Source organism: Dermacentor albipictus, chromosome 7 (genome assembly GCF_038994185.2).
Source record: "Dermacentor albipictus isolate Rhodes 1998 colony chromosome 7, USDA_Dalb.pri_finalv2, whole genome shotgun sequence".
NCBI classification, from domain to species: domain Eukaryota; kingdom Metazoa; phylum Arthropoda; class Arachnida; order Ixodida; family Ixodidae; genus Dermacentor; species Dermacentor albipictus.
This window is the reverse complement of record NC_091827.1, coordinates 125204933-125220348: the sequence shown is the minus strand read 5'-3', so window position 1 is coordinate 125220348 and position 15416 is coordinate 125204933. Positions and strand designations below refer to the sequence as shown.

At 43.6% G+C, this 15416-nt stretch overlaps 1 pseudogene; it reads right to left on the bottom strand.

Annotated features, from left to right (window-relative positions):
* Positions 1-6535: 6535 nt before the first annotated feature.
* On the bottom strand, positions 6536-7314 carry LOC135907120 (uncharacterized; annotated as a pseudogene).
* Positions 7315-15416: the final 8102 nt, after the last annotated feature.

Genomic DNA, 15416 nt, shown 5'->3' with positions numbered 1-15416 from the left:
CACGTACTCAGCCTCGAAGCTGTGCGCAGCAATCTGGTTCCCCGAATACTTCTCCATTGTAGGAAGGGAAGTGCCACATATGTCGCATTTCATCAGTTTCTTGACATCCACGGCCATGTTGTGAACGTTCCTGATGGGTTGCAGCATGTTCTTCCTCTGGATGAATAGTTTGCTGCAAAATTTGCAGCGACGATCGTCATCGCCGATTGCAGCTCGATCACAGACGTGCGCCATTCCGAAGCGGAGTAGGCAGCGTTTGGAAGCAGGTGGTTTCCGTGTCATTGTACGCACGTGGGTTGTTGTATAATCCGGCGGCAATACATGGAAGAAACCTCCCCAATCACATGATACACTTGGTATTCAGTGGCACCATAGGGACATCTGGAAACCAACTTAGGGAGCCAACATGCGGGAACGTAGGGTCACGTGATGCTGCCTTCTATTGTTCACCGGCCTCTGCAAGCCTGCGGGGACACGCATGTAACGGGAGAGGTTCACCGCAGTACGTGCCATAGAGTTTCCTACAATTTTTGTAGGAAACTCTATGGTATTGGCCACATGGCTCTAGACTGCGCATGCCCAGCAGTCGCCTAGCAACGGAGACGCGTGCTCCGCGATCACGGCCGGAAGCAGCCGTAGAGACGTGAGCGGCTACATCTTCGTGTTTAATGCAACGCGCGCTAGCATACACCTAGCGCAGACGACTCAGAGGGCCCAATAAAATATGTCGCTTTACAGTAGTCGAAATCAAGCTTCGAAGAACTTGAAAGATACGAAGGCTCTCAGGTAGGCATATCTGAAAGAAATGTTGCACCTACAGCTGCTGCAACAGGCATTTATATGCATGTGCTGCATGCAGGCAGCCTCAGCCACCCACGGCTGTGTCTTTGATGAAGATATGATGAAGATATTAAACGTTAGTGCGAGTGTTGCTCTACTCTAGGTGAACGTTTCTGCTGTACAGGTCATTCGTTTGAGTGCTTTAGCACCACCCTATGGTAAATGGTAAACGCGGCAAATGCTGCAATTGCTACCACACGCGAACTTGGCGTGGCAAACACTTCGCAACGGTAGCAACGGTGACGCGCTTCGTTATTTACCGTACGCCTGTTCCGGCTGCGCTAAAACTCTCCATTAATTGGGTCTCAGGAGGGTGCTCTGCTGTGGCGGCTGTGGGTATCTGCAAATAATGCACGTATTGTACGGAATATCGGGCATATGGCTTTAGGGGCCAGTATACTGGCCCCCAAAGCCATGTAAACCAGACATCCACGCATGTACAAGCAAAATATCTTGAACAACAACAACAAGAACCAACACGGGCAGCCACACTGACCAATTCATAAATGGCTATTGCGCGCGCGCGCATTATGTTTATCGCACTAATGGGCATGCAAGAAGAAAAAATGCGAACTGCTGGCCACGATGCATGAAGAATCAGAATATAGTAAATTTTTGCTAACACTTAGTTACTGTAAACACAAAGCACAGAATTAGGAAGGTCTGGTATTCGAGGACTTGCCGTGGCAAGTAAGACGAATGTTGCTACTAGAAAGCTACATCACTGGCATACATTTATTGTGCACTGTTACAAAGGAATGCAATGAATTGTTAAATCAGGATAAAACTTAAATTTGAAAGTAATGAGTAATATATATGAGGTACGTAAACATTGGCAGCACAGAAATAAATATGTCATAAAAAATACTACAAAAACATTGCAGCAACCCACAAGGACACATAAAAGAGTTGTACATCTGTATAATTTCTTGGAATTGCTAAATCAGCTTAAAGATTACATTTGAAAGTGATGAGTAATATATATGAGGTAAGTACACATTGGCAGCACATAAATAAATGTCATAAAAAGTACAAAAGCATTGCAGCAGCCCACAAAGACACATAAAAGACTGGTATATCTTTAGCATTTCTTCATCTAGCACACAAGACACACTAGGGTGGGGTGAAAACACAGACACGTGCTAACTTCCAACAGATTTATTTTCAGAAGCGTCCCACGCATATATATGGCGATGAACAAGAGCATGCGCAACTGCGTTTGTAACATTTGTCGTGATACACGCAGGAAGAATACGCCAATACAACAATCAAGCAAAAGTTTACTTTCCAAACACATGATGGATAGTTCAGATGTAAATTGCAATAAAGAAATTTAATTTTGTCGGGTAGTTTTTTGTTGCGCTTCTCGCCAAGTCTTTCACTCTTTATGGTTGAGATATTTTTTTGTATTAGATCAATCAATGGTGCGCACTCACACACAAGTCCCAAAACATTTTCAACCAAGATTTTCAAAAGCCATGACAGGCTACGGCGACCCCTATTTCCAGCTAAGTATAAAATAAATGAAATACCAACATATTTCATGTGTAGCAGATTCTAGTGCAGAAGAGCAAAATCCCGGAAAGTCGTTAATGGAGTGTGAAGGAAAGAAACAAATGAAGGTGTCACGCCAAATGTCTCTGTCATCATGCCAAAGATTACAGTCTACATTTCGCTAACTCTAGCAGTACGAACCAACAAAGAATAGAACACGACATAATTGGAGCATCGAATACGAGACAGTCACAGCTAAAAAAAAACATTGGCATACAAGCTACGAAGGATGCAAATGAAAAAATGGCTTTATTTATTTTAGTATTTTTACTTCCAAGCGCCCAACATATATGTAGGCTTACAATTATCACAATGATGATTTGTAACATTCACAATTTCAGCCTTTCTGCCCACCCTTTCCCGTGAATCCCAGTGCTCCTCTGGCGCAGGTAGTCCTTGTGCAACTGCAATTTCTTCATTGCAACTCCAGTTGCTGGTGATGTCAATGCTATTTTTTTTTGCTTTCACACCTGAGCACCCCTTTGTCGGTGAACCTCTAACAGCTATTCCATTTTTCGTGGTCAAATTTTTTTCAGCGAGCATTCTTAGCTCATGTAACGATCCACACAACTGCTGCAACACTGCCACCATTTTGGTGTTCGCGTAGACCGGGATGCAGTCTGATTGATTTAGATTGGAGTGACATGGTGATATGCACTCATTGCTCAAGCTCCCATGCTTTATTCCAGGTTGCCAACCGAGTACTCACATTTGGCGAAATGCTCTTCATAGACACTAGATTACCCTCCATGGGGAAAATAAAATGCATGCGGACACAATGTGATTAGGGAAACCATAAACGGAAAACAGTTCACTGTTGAAAAGTCGTGAATGTCTCCTACGAACAAACAGTCACAATGTCAGGTTGCGAAATCAGAAAGATGGTGTGGAGGCTTTCTGTTTCTCTTTGGGTAGCGCTCTCTTGGAGAACTCTGGTGCAATGCAGGTGGTGCAGGATCTGGCGCTGAGGTGGGTAGAGGATATATGATGTAATCACAGCCAAGTGATGTTTTGGCTGGTGCTTGTTTAAGGCCAGAGGCATCTTTGAAAAAAAACTTGAGTTGCGCGTTATTACACTATTTCCTCTCGATGCCTTGATTTGTGATCCATGAACGCTGACAATGGTATAAGGGTCTGGATCATAGTACGAAGTAAACTTGTCGTGTCTGTCTTGCTTGCACAAGACTCGTTGACCGACACAGGAGCGATGTGGTTGAGCGTGCCTTCGTGCATCAGCATGTTGTTTGTTGTATGCCCTTTTCTTGAGCACAGTTGTTTTCAACTTTGTTACGTCTTCCGTTTCCGAAGCAGCTTCAACATAGCAAGGCAGAAGATTTCTCATCGGTCTGCCGAACAGCAGTGAATACGGTGATCTTCCTGTAGTCAAGTGTTTTGAAGACCTGTATGACATCAGGAAAGTGTCGAGCTCTACTTTCCAATCTGTGTTCTCAAGCTGACTAGTGTGAACATGCTTTTTTAATGTTCTCATAAACCGCTCAGCTTCGCCATTAGCTTGAGGCCACAAAGGTGTGATCCGATGATGCCGAAATCCTAATTCTTTTGCGAATGCAGCAAACTCTTTGCCTTGGAATGGTGGCCCATTGTCACTTTTTACCTGTGCAGGGATTCCGAACCTACAAAACACTTGTCATAGGGAAAGAAGCACATTGTTTGCACTTGTAGAGTGTGTGACTTGTACCACTAGGTATCGTGAGAAGTCATCTAACACCACCATAGCGTACTTTCCATCTGGGAAGGGACCACAAAAGTCGACTGACACTTCTTCCCAGGGACCACTGGGTAGTTCTGTCATGGCAAGTGGTTCTTGCTTTGCTTGTGGAACAGCTGCTTGACATGGTAGGCAGCTTTTAATCAAAGTGTGCACGAGCTTATCCATGCCTGGGAACCACACTTTTTCTCTTAACATTTGTTTTGTTTTCACAATCCCTTGATGGCCCTTGTGGGCAAGTAGCACTGCTTGTTTCTGCAGAGTAGCGGGAAGAACTAGGCGTGTTCCTCGAAGGACGATGCCCCCGGGCGTTTTTGTTAGTTCTGTTTTTATAGATGCAAATGGCTTCAGTTCAGCTGAGACCCAGCTGGTGAGTGTGGGGTGCTGGATAACACTGATAAGTGACTGTAGCTGCTGGTCTGCTTTCGTTGCATCAACGACTTCTTGAACCGAGAAGGCCTTTGGGATGTTGTGGCGCTGGATAAGTTGACATACTCATTATATACTTTGTCGATGTGGGCACACATTTTTGTTTCAGGAACTGGATGCCTGGAAAGGTAATCGGAAGGGTTATTACTTCCTGCATTGCGTTGTACAACGAACTTGTACTGTTGAATGCGTAGAGCAAGGCGCTCAATGCGGGCAGATGGTGATGATCTTGGGTTTCCCAGTATGCTCACTAAAGGCTTGTGATCAGTCAGCAAAAGGAAGTTGACTCCACAAAGGTAAAGACGGAAGTGCTCCATGGCCCATACAGCTGCGAGCATCTCACGTTCAATTTGGGAGTAGCGACTTTCAACTGGTGTAAGCGCTCTTCAACTTAATGTCTTCATATCACACTGTGTGAGGATAGCACCCAGTCCATGTGGACTTGCATCTACCACCAATTCTGTCGGTTTAGATGGCTCAAAGTAAGCAAAGTTGGAGGCATCGGACATGGCTTGCTTTAGGCTCTCAAGAGCATTCTGCTGTCGTTCTGTCCACTCTCAGACGACATCTTTCAGTATCAGTTCACGTAAAGGCTGTGTGAGGTCAGCAATATTTCTCAGAAATCTGCCTTAATGGTTTATCATACCTAGCAGGCCCTTCACTTCTTGTGGTGATTCCGGTGTTTTAATCTGTAGGAAGACTGCTATCTTCTTAAGATCAGGACGAACGCCATCAGCTGAAAAATTAAGTCCAAAAAGTTCAGTTCACGTTGATGAAAGTGACACTTCTTTTCATTCAGTGTCAATCCAGCTTCTTGTAGCCGCTGCAGAACGGCTTCCAAGGGCAAGTCGTGCTCCTGTTTTGTTTGCCCAAAAACAAGAATATCATCACTAACATCCAGGACATTGGGGATGTGGTTGAGCACTTGGCGTATGGTGTTCTGAAAGGTTTCCGCTGCACTGCTGATGCCGAAGTTCAGTCGTTTGTAGCGAAACAACCCAACATGTGTTGAGAACGTGGTGAGTTGCCTTGAGGAAGGGTCAAGTTCCAACTGATGATATCCATTCCTTAAGTCAAGATTGGAGAACATTGTTGCTCCATTTAAGGCAAAAATGATGTCATCCACTGTTGGGCACAAATGTCGTTCACGTTAAATGGCAGTGTTCACAACACGCATGACAATACAGATTCGAATTTCATCAGACTGATGCGGTTTAGGCACAATAACCACAGTGGACACCCACGGTGTAGGTCCTATGGCTGGCTCAATGATGTCTTCTGACAGGAGGCGTTCAAGTTCTTTCTCTGTGGCGTCACGTAAGGCAAACGGAATACGCCTGTGTGGTTTTGCAACAGGTGGGACAGTGTCGTCCACAAAAAGATGAATGCGGTGGTTTTTGAGTTTTCCAGCTCCAATAAACAACTTGGGGAATGCTTCCACAATTGTCACCTTGATGCTCATTAACTTGGTATGTGATCTGGACAAGCCCCAGGTTGGATGCTGCTGTGAAGCTTAAGAGTGGTGCACAGTTTCCTCGAATGACAAAGATGTCTTCTTCAATACAGTTATCTTTGTATCTCATTGTGACAGAGACTTTGCCTAGAAGTTCAAGCGGAGATGTTGCTTTGTATGAAAACACTCTGATGGTTGTTTCCTGGAGTTTCACCTTTAGGCGATAGCTCTCAAAGTCATGTTCGCCAACAGTTGACACTGTTGCACCTGCGTCGATTATGAAAGTGACCGGCACATTGTTGACAGTGACAATAACTTTTGGAGATGGGCCTGTCTGAGGTGAGGTCATGGCAATGAAAACATACTCGTCACTGCTTGAACTGGTGTCATGGGTGGCAGCACATTCTTTGGTGCTAGAACTCTTCTTACTGCAAACTGTCTGTGACTACCTGCTTGGACCATTGTCACAGTCCACTGCTTGTACCATTTGTCTCGTTGAATGACAGAATCGTGCAAAGTGACCAACCTTGTTACATGCCTTGCATGTCTTGCCCCATGCAGCACAACTTGATCGTCCGCCTTGGTGAGGCCACTTGCCACCGCAGTTGCGACAATCTGTTGATGAGACACGAGGTCGTTGCGGTGCATAGGTCTGTCGTGGCATCTGTCGGCTGTTTCTTTGGTATTGGCCATGGTGCTGGCCTTCCTCCTGCACTGCGAGCACGCCGCATTGCTATCGACGTCCTTTTCGATTTCGGATACATCCCGTTCGACATCCTCGAGCATTCTTCCCTGTTTAAGTAAGTCTGGTAAAGTGAGGGAATGAAGCATTGCGTATTTGCGAAGGCGAGACGACGTTGTGGCGAGGATTATTTGGTTCTGGACTTCAGGTCGACGTTCTCGAAGTTACAGTGGCGAGAGAGCTGCCGGAGGCGCGCGTAGAAGGCGCCCAGTGGCTCACCAACGTTTTGCTGGGCTTGGCGAAATTTGTAGATCGCAAATGTCGAGTTCACTCGTGGGGCGAAGTATGCACTCAGTTTCGCTCGTGCGGTATCGTATTCTGGCGTCGATGGGCTCTGCGTGGTCTGGGTCGCGCTTGTATATATATAGCTGTTGCAGCTTGTGTAGGGCTGTCGGGGAGGGAGCTAAATATGTCGTAGACTTCCTCGCCGATGTAGTGCAGGAGGAGCGCTTTCTTGCGTGCATCTGCCGTGATGTCACACGCTAAAAGAAAGTTCTCGAACCTTTCTATCCACTTGGTCCATTTGTGACCAGTATTGTTGGCGTCTGTGGCGCGAAGGTCGTAACTTGGGAAGCATAAAGTTTCATATTAGTATACCTAGAGGCAAATCTGGCGCTGCGATCGTTCAACCATCATGGGAATGATGGGAAGTACAGGCTTCGGATTGGCATTCTATTGACTGGCGAACTAGTCTACAAGTATTTTTTGGCAGTTTTGGTTTCGCTCCAAGCGCAATTGCTATAACCTGCAGTGGGACAGTGCAACGCGACGCTCTCTGCCTTTGTTATGTTGCTCGGAGTGGCGATAGCGCGCTGGGCCAGTGACTGGGACGATGCTTGCGTCGCGGTGTGGCGTCGAAGCCCTGACGAGAAAGCGGCGGCATCGTAAACGTTGAAAGAACATGTTTTGAGCGTTTGGACTTTGGTTTCTTAAGTGCGTTAGGTTGGCACTGCAGCGTTACGTTCTTTATGAAACTTCAACATAGGACAAAGAAGGCACTACTAATACAAGACATATACAATTGTACTTCTAGTGGCTTGACAATCAAATTTTATTGAGAGCTTCATTTTGCATTGCTCGTTTATGTGCTCAGTGAAATGCGTGTTTTATGACTTTGAGAACACAAACTTACTTGTGGTAGGAAAGGTTGCTGCTTCCTGGCTGTAGTCTAGTGTCGCAAAATGGGTAAGTGCAAAGCCACGCCATAACGCTTCGGAAGCGGTACGTCAATATTGTGAGCATTTTATTACCCCTTCATCTTCTTCATCTGTATATATTCATCATCATGGTCAGCGTCACCATCTTCAGCGCGCGACCTGCGCAATAAACCGTTGAGGCTTAACAGCTGTCTCACAAGTGGTGGAGGCTGCTCTCGATTCCTTGGTCCTCTATGCCTTCGAGTTTCCCTGGAGCTTCGTTCAGGCCGCCGCTTGCTCCGCCAGGAGAATCTTCTTGGGCCAGGATATATGCGGCGTCTTGCGGCTTGTCGGGTCAGTGGGTGCGGCGGACCGAGCCTCGCAATGTGGCCTCACAAGCCGTTCTTCTGCTTTGTGCAGGTTTTATTGACTCAACTTCCAACCTTCCAGCCCGAGCGGATTCAACGCAGCGCGTGGCCGATGGATTCAGCGACACATCATGAACCGTATCAGCTGTGCTCTTGGCTGCATGATATCGACATCACAGCTACGCCTCCCTCCTATGTGACTTCTTTGGATGCCTTCATAAGGGACATGCTGCATCGCTATGACTTTAGTGGGTGCGGCGGACCGAGCCTCGCAATGTGGCCTCACAAGCCGTTCTTCTGCTTTGTGCAGGTTAGTGTTCACTACAGCACAAACAAAAGTGACTACCGTGGCCTCCTGGTACTGCCATGCCCACGCCAGTGTGTTGAGATTGCATGCGAAGTTCTTTGTGTATGTGAACTTTTATTGTGTGAGGACATTGAGGTGAACCCTGGTTCTAACACGGAAGCTTTATTGACCCAACTATTAGACGTGCAGAACAAGCTAGTCACAGAGATAGCCACCCTGAGGAATCAGCAGAGTGACATAGGAAAAATGATTTCTGAACTTAATGAGCGATTCAGCGATTTGGAAAGGCGCGTTTCGCGAGTTGACAGCCTAGAACAGACAGTAAAGTTGCTTCAAGCTAAAGTAGTAGACCTTGAAGACAGGAGCAGACGCTCGAATCTGGTTATCTTTGGCATACAAGAAGACAGGGGTGAAAATGAGACAGCTCTTCGCGCAAAGTGATTGAAGATCTTTTTTATAAGAGACTCAATGTAACATGTTGCTCTATCGCAAGAATATATCGCATTGGAAAGGCGGGAAAGATAGACCAGTGATTGTATTCTTTCAAAATTACAATGAAAAACAGGAAGTCCTAAAAAACGCGCGAAAGCTCAAGGAAACAAAAATTTCCATTCAGAATGATTATTCGGCGGACAGGCTAAGGAAACGCAAGCTGTTATGACAAAGAGCCAAAATAGAAAAGCAGCAGGGCAAGAAAGTGACTCTTCTGCATGATAAACTGCGCATAGACAATGACCTATACGCATGGGACGATGACGCCAATTCTAGGGTAGAATTGGTTAGCCGTCAAAGAACCTCCAGCAAAAATTGACAGGAAACTTCATGTACTGAAGAGCTGCGTCTGTTAAATATAAACGCGCGCAGTGTAGTGAATAAAAGTGATCAGCTTGAAGCCATCATTCTGGGATACAGCCTCATGTCGTCGTGATCACGGAAACTTAGCTCCGTGATGACATCCATGACAACAGCATCTTTCCACCTTCCTACCAAATTTTTAGGCGGGATAGGAATACAAGAGGGGGTGGTGTCACCGTCTTGGTTAAACATAACATTCTAGCAACTCTGCTTAGACAAATCGACAATCATGAAAGTATTTCATTAAAGTTGTCATGCTGGGGCTTTTCTTTATTACTATTCGCAGTGTACCGTCCTCCCGATGCACCCCCGCAGTTTTTACAAGATCTATACGAACACATGTTGAATTTTCCACAGGATAAATTAATTATTGGTGGCGATTTGAACCTTCCTGGTGTTGATTGGAACAATCCTTTTGCTTCTCATGAGCATAGCGTGCATGTTCAGAGTGTACTAGACTTAATGTTATGTAGGAACCTGCAGCAAGTGGTTAAGCAACCTACGCGTATTCAAGGCAGTGCGTCCTCAATATTGGATCTTGTTTTTGTCAGCCGATGTATGGAAACTTTTTTTGTGTCAGTCCAACAAGGTTTTTCAGATCACTACATGGTGAAGCTCTCATGCCCTCTAAAAGCACGAAATAGTTCTCCTATAAAAACAGTGACGATTAAAAACTTTTTTGCTGAAGATGAAAGTGTCTTAGACTACCTTGATCTTAACCTCAGCAGTTTTGGCGGGTCTGATGTTTCAGAGCTATGGGATAAATTTAAACACCTATGTTTGTGCTGCATAGATAAGTTTGTGCCAAATAAAACGAAAAAGATGAAGAAAAGAACCCATGGATAACGCGCGACATCTTGCACAAGAAAAGAAAACTACAATGGACCGCCCCTGAAAAATTCTGGTCCCACTTGTGCCGAAAAAAAGAGGGTGTTAATCAAATAATGCATAACGATACCCTTGTTACAGATAAACAAAGAATCGCGTCGTATTTTAACGTTTACTTTCAGAGCGTTTTCCCAAAAGCTTGTGATAGCGCATGCGTCGATACCACGTCATGTCATCTTGATTCTGACATCCTATCATTATCAGGCGTGGTGTCTATGCTCCTCAAGTTAAAGGCTAAAACTTCACGAGGCCCTGCAATCGGAGGTGGTCAGATTACTGCATGGATAAAAAATAGGGGTGTGCGATTATTCGAAATTTCGAATACGAATCGAATATTTTCTTTATTCGAAGCGTATTCGATTCAAGGAATGCATATTCGGAAATTTCCGAATATTCGAGGACGGCCGAATAATGGTAGAAATGGCGAATATTCGGACAGACTATGAATAATTGAACAATTATCGAATTATATGCTTGCTATGCATTGTCCTAAGAACATGTTTGTTCACAAAGGACTATGCCTGATACGGTTATTATCTCTAGGCTCTGTTGCAGTCTATCTGCATAACGCCCGTGAGACATGATCAGTATCGGTTTCTTTTTTACCACGCTTTATTCCAGGACTTTTTCATAATGATATATGACGTACTTTCGTGTTCTGTAAGTATACGCAATAAAATATGTAGTGAACATGTTATATATATATATATGTATATACATATATATATATATATATATATATATATATATATATATATATATATATATATATATATATATATATATGTGAGTTTATGGAATGTTTGTGCGGATCTAATGATGAACAGGGAGAAGACACATTCTACATCTGGCCCTCAGAAGGAAATTACAGCCTATGCGAAAAAGCTTCTTCTGGAAAGGGGCAAGGATCCTTGTGAGTGGTGGCAGTCCATTGGCCGCGTCAAGTACCCGCTTTTAAGTGTACTCGCCCAGAAGTACTTGGCCATCCCTGCCACCTTCCTAGTGAAAGAGGCTTTTCTATCGGTGGAAATGTTGTCACAATGCATAGAGGGCGCTTACTTTCTGAACATGTTAAGCAGTTAATTTTCCTTTACAATAACCTGTAACAAGGACATTGCCTGACTGAGAGCATTACCTGACATTACCTGAGTGCATTACCTATAATGAGTGCTTCTTCAACCTGAAGCAGCCTTGTAAAATGCAATATTATTCTTAAAAGGGTAATAAAGCTATTGTATCGTCGTTTTGAACTTTTTAATACTACACACATATTCGATATTCGATTCGATATTCGAAGACAGTTTTTTGCTTTATTCGTATTCGATTCGTATTCGAAAATTTCAATATTTGCACACCCCTAATAAAAAACTTCTTATCACATCGAACACAATATGTTATTGTAGATAACACCCCTTCCAGGTCTGTAGCTGTCACCTCCGGTGTTCCCCAAGGGTCAGTACTGGGCCCATTGCTATTTTTGATCTTTATTAACGACATTGCTGCTAACATTGAATGTGACATTAAGCTCTTCGCGGACGATTGTATTATTTATAAAGAAATTGTCAGTTACGCAGACCACTTATTATTAAACAGAGCACTCGATTTGGTGTGCAATTGGTGTAAAGAGTGGCAAATGTCAATTAACACCACTAAATCTGTATGCATGTCCTTTACAACAAAAAAGAAGCCTTCAGAATTTTCTTACGCACTCGGTGGCACTTGCCTGAATAAAGTAAATAACCACAAATACCTAGGTTTGACTTTCTCTTCTACCCTTTCTTGGAACTTACATATTGATAATATTACCTCAGTCGCATTACGCAAGCTTTTTTTCCTTAGACGATGTTTACGCCTTGCACCGAAACACACCAGACTACTAGCCTATACAACTTTTGTTCGCTCCGTCTTGGAATACGCTAACATCATCTGGTTTCCACACACATCAACTAACATATCAAAACTAGAAAAGGTGCAAAGAAAAGCTGTGAGGTTCATTTTTAACAAATACAGTCCCTATGACTCCCCTACAAACCTCTTAGCTGATGCAGGTCTTAAAACACTATCTGTTAGGGCCAGACACGCCCGCTTAAAATTCATCTACCAACTAATGCACGACAGTTATAAGATAGACCGAACTAAGTACGTTACTTTGTCTACATCACGCCTGTCGCGGAAAAATCACCCATTTACACTAAACCAGTACAGTATTCACAATGACACGTTCAAGTTTTCACTTTTCCCACGTGCGATCAGAGAATGGAATCTCCTCCACTCAGACATAGTTTCCTCTCCGTCACTTTCATCGTTCATCAACCTACTGGAGACATCAAACAGAGAAGACGCCACTTAACACACCCACATATCTTAATCTTAACCCACATATCTGTAATACTTATTTCTGTGCGTGGAATTTATGCATTTCAAACCCCAAACTCGCCGCTTCTGCGCGGTTATCTGTTACCTGTATAAGTTCTCTGATCTTACAAGTGTCATTCATTCGCTATTTTTTATATAAATTCTAGTAATACAATATTGTTATACTGTTATACTAACTACATTGTTATATTGTTATGGCCATATTGTTATACCAACCAAAAGTATTGTATTAATGGTGATTTCTGCAGTAGTTAAGGAAGCGTTTTTCCCTTTTTTTTTCTTCTTTTAATGTACCACGCAACATGACCTGTTTGTTTCTTTCTGTAAAATTGTGCCCACCTGCTTTGGCCTCAACTGAGACTGGCAGTATTACAAATAAATAAATATCCAAAATGCGTTTCTGCGTCGATATGCCGAGATGGTTGCTAACTATCTTGTAATCATCTTCAGTGCTTCCCTGCGTTCATCTAGCATTCCCGGCGATTGGAAAAACAGCGCGAATCGTGCCAATATTCAAAACAGGGGATAAGTCATTGGTCTCAAATTATCATCCCATATTTCTCACTTCTTCCTGATACAAAATTTTTGAGCATATCATAGCCAACTATATCACTGATTTTCTAAACAATAGGAACATATTAACCCCTTTTCAACATGGTTTCAGAAAGGGTTTTTCCACTGTTACTCAATTGGTCTCAGTCATACATACTTTCGCATCTATTTTAGATAAATCCGGACAAATTGATGTTATTTTTTGGACTTCAAGAAAGCCTTTGATTTAGTTCCTCACTCTAAACTCATTTTCAAGCTTAAGACTATTGGCCTTCCAAACTTTATTGTGAATTTGGTTGCCGCTTACTTGTTTAATCGCATACAGTTCGTTAATATAAACGATTACTGCTCATCCAAACTTCCAGTTACATCAGGTGTTCCCCAGGGAAGTGTTTTAGGACCTTCGCTCGTTTTAATATATATAAATGACATTGTTGATGTTATCCCTGAACTTGTCGAAATAAGGCTTCGCTGAAGATAGCTTTATGTTTAAGGAAATTGATAGCGTAGACGATCAGGTTCTTCTAAATAATTGCATGATGAATGTTTTTCAGTGGTGCAACCGATGGGGTATGAAGCTAAACTCCGAAAAAACAGTGTACATGAATGTACCCAGAAAGAAAAATTACTTCTCTTTTCCATACACGCTATCATCTCACCCCCTCAAAGAAGTCAGCGAATATAAGTACCTTGGCGTAACAATAACAAAGAATCTCAGTTGGAATAGCCACGTATCTAACATATGCGCATCCGCCTTCCATAAGTTATGCTCCCTCAAATATAAACTGCGACAAGCCCCTCCATCCGTCAAGCTGTTGGCCTATAATTCAATCATTAGACCTGCCCTCGAATCATCATCATCATCATCAGCCTGGTTGCGCCCACTGCAGGGCAAAGGCCTCTCCCATGCTTCTCCAACAACCGTGGCCATGTACTAATTGTGGCCATGCCGTCCCTGCAAACTTATTAATCTCATCCGCCCACCTAACTTTCTGCCGCCCCCTGCTACGCTTCCCTTCCCTTGGGATCCAGTCCGTAACCCTTAATGACCATCGGTTATCTTCCCTCCTCATTACATGTCCTGCCCATGTCCATTTCTTTTTCTTGATTTCAACTAAGATGTCATTAACTCGCGTTTGTTCCCTCACCCAATCTGCTCTTTTCTTATCCCTTAACGTTACACCTATCATTCTTCTTTCCATAGCTCGTTGTGTCGTCCTCAATTTGAGTAGAACCCTTTTCGTAAGCCTCCAGGTTTCTACCCCGTAGGTGAGTACTGGTAAGACACAGCTATTAAATACTTTTCTCTTGAGGGATAATGGCAACCTGCTGTTCATGATTTGGGAATGCTTGCCAAACGCACCCCAGCCCATTCTTATTCTTCTGATTATTTCCGTCTCATGATCCGGATCCGCCGTCACTACCTGCCCTAAGTAGATGTATTCCCTTACGACTTCCAGTGCCTCGCTGCCTATTGTAAATTGCTGTTCTCTCCCGAGACTGTTAAGCATTACTTTAGTTTTCTGCAGATTAATTTTTAGACCCACTCTTCTGCTTTGCCTCTCCAGGTCAGTGAGCATGCATTGAAATTGGTCCCCTGAGTTACTAAGCAAGGCAATATCATCAGCGAATCGCAAGTTACTAAGGTATTCTCCATTAACTTTTATCCCCCATTCTTCCCAATCCAGGTCTCTGAATACCTCCTGTAAACACGCTGTGAATAGCATGGGAGATATCGTATCTCCCTGCCTGACGCCTTTCTTTATTGGGATTTTGTTGCTTGCTTTATGGAGGACTACGGTGGCTGTGGAGCCGCTATAGATATCTTCCAGTATTTTTACATATGGCTCACCTACACCCTGATTCCGTAATGCCTCCATGACTGCAGAGGTTTCGGCTGAATCAAACGCTTTCTCGTAATCAATGAAAGCTATATATAAGGGTTGGTTATATTCTGCACATTTCTCTATCACTTGATTGATAGTGTGAATATGGTCTATTGTTGAGTAGCCTTTACGGAATCCTGCCTGGTCCTTTGGTTGACAGAAGTCTAAGGTGTTCCTGATTCTATTTGCAATTACCTTAGTAAATACTTTGTAGGCAACGGACAGTAAGCTGATCGGTCTATAATTTTTCAAGTCTTTGGCGTCCCCTTTCTTATGGATTAGGATTATGTTAGCGTTCTTC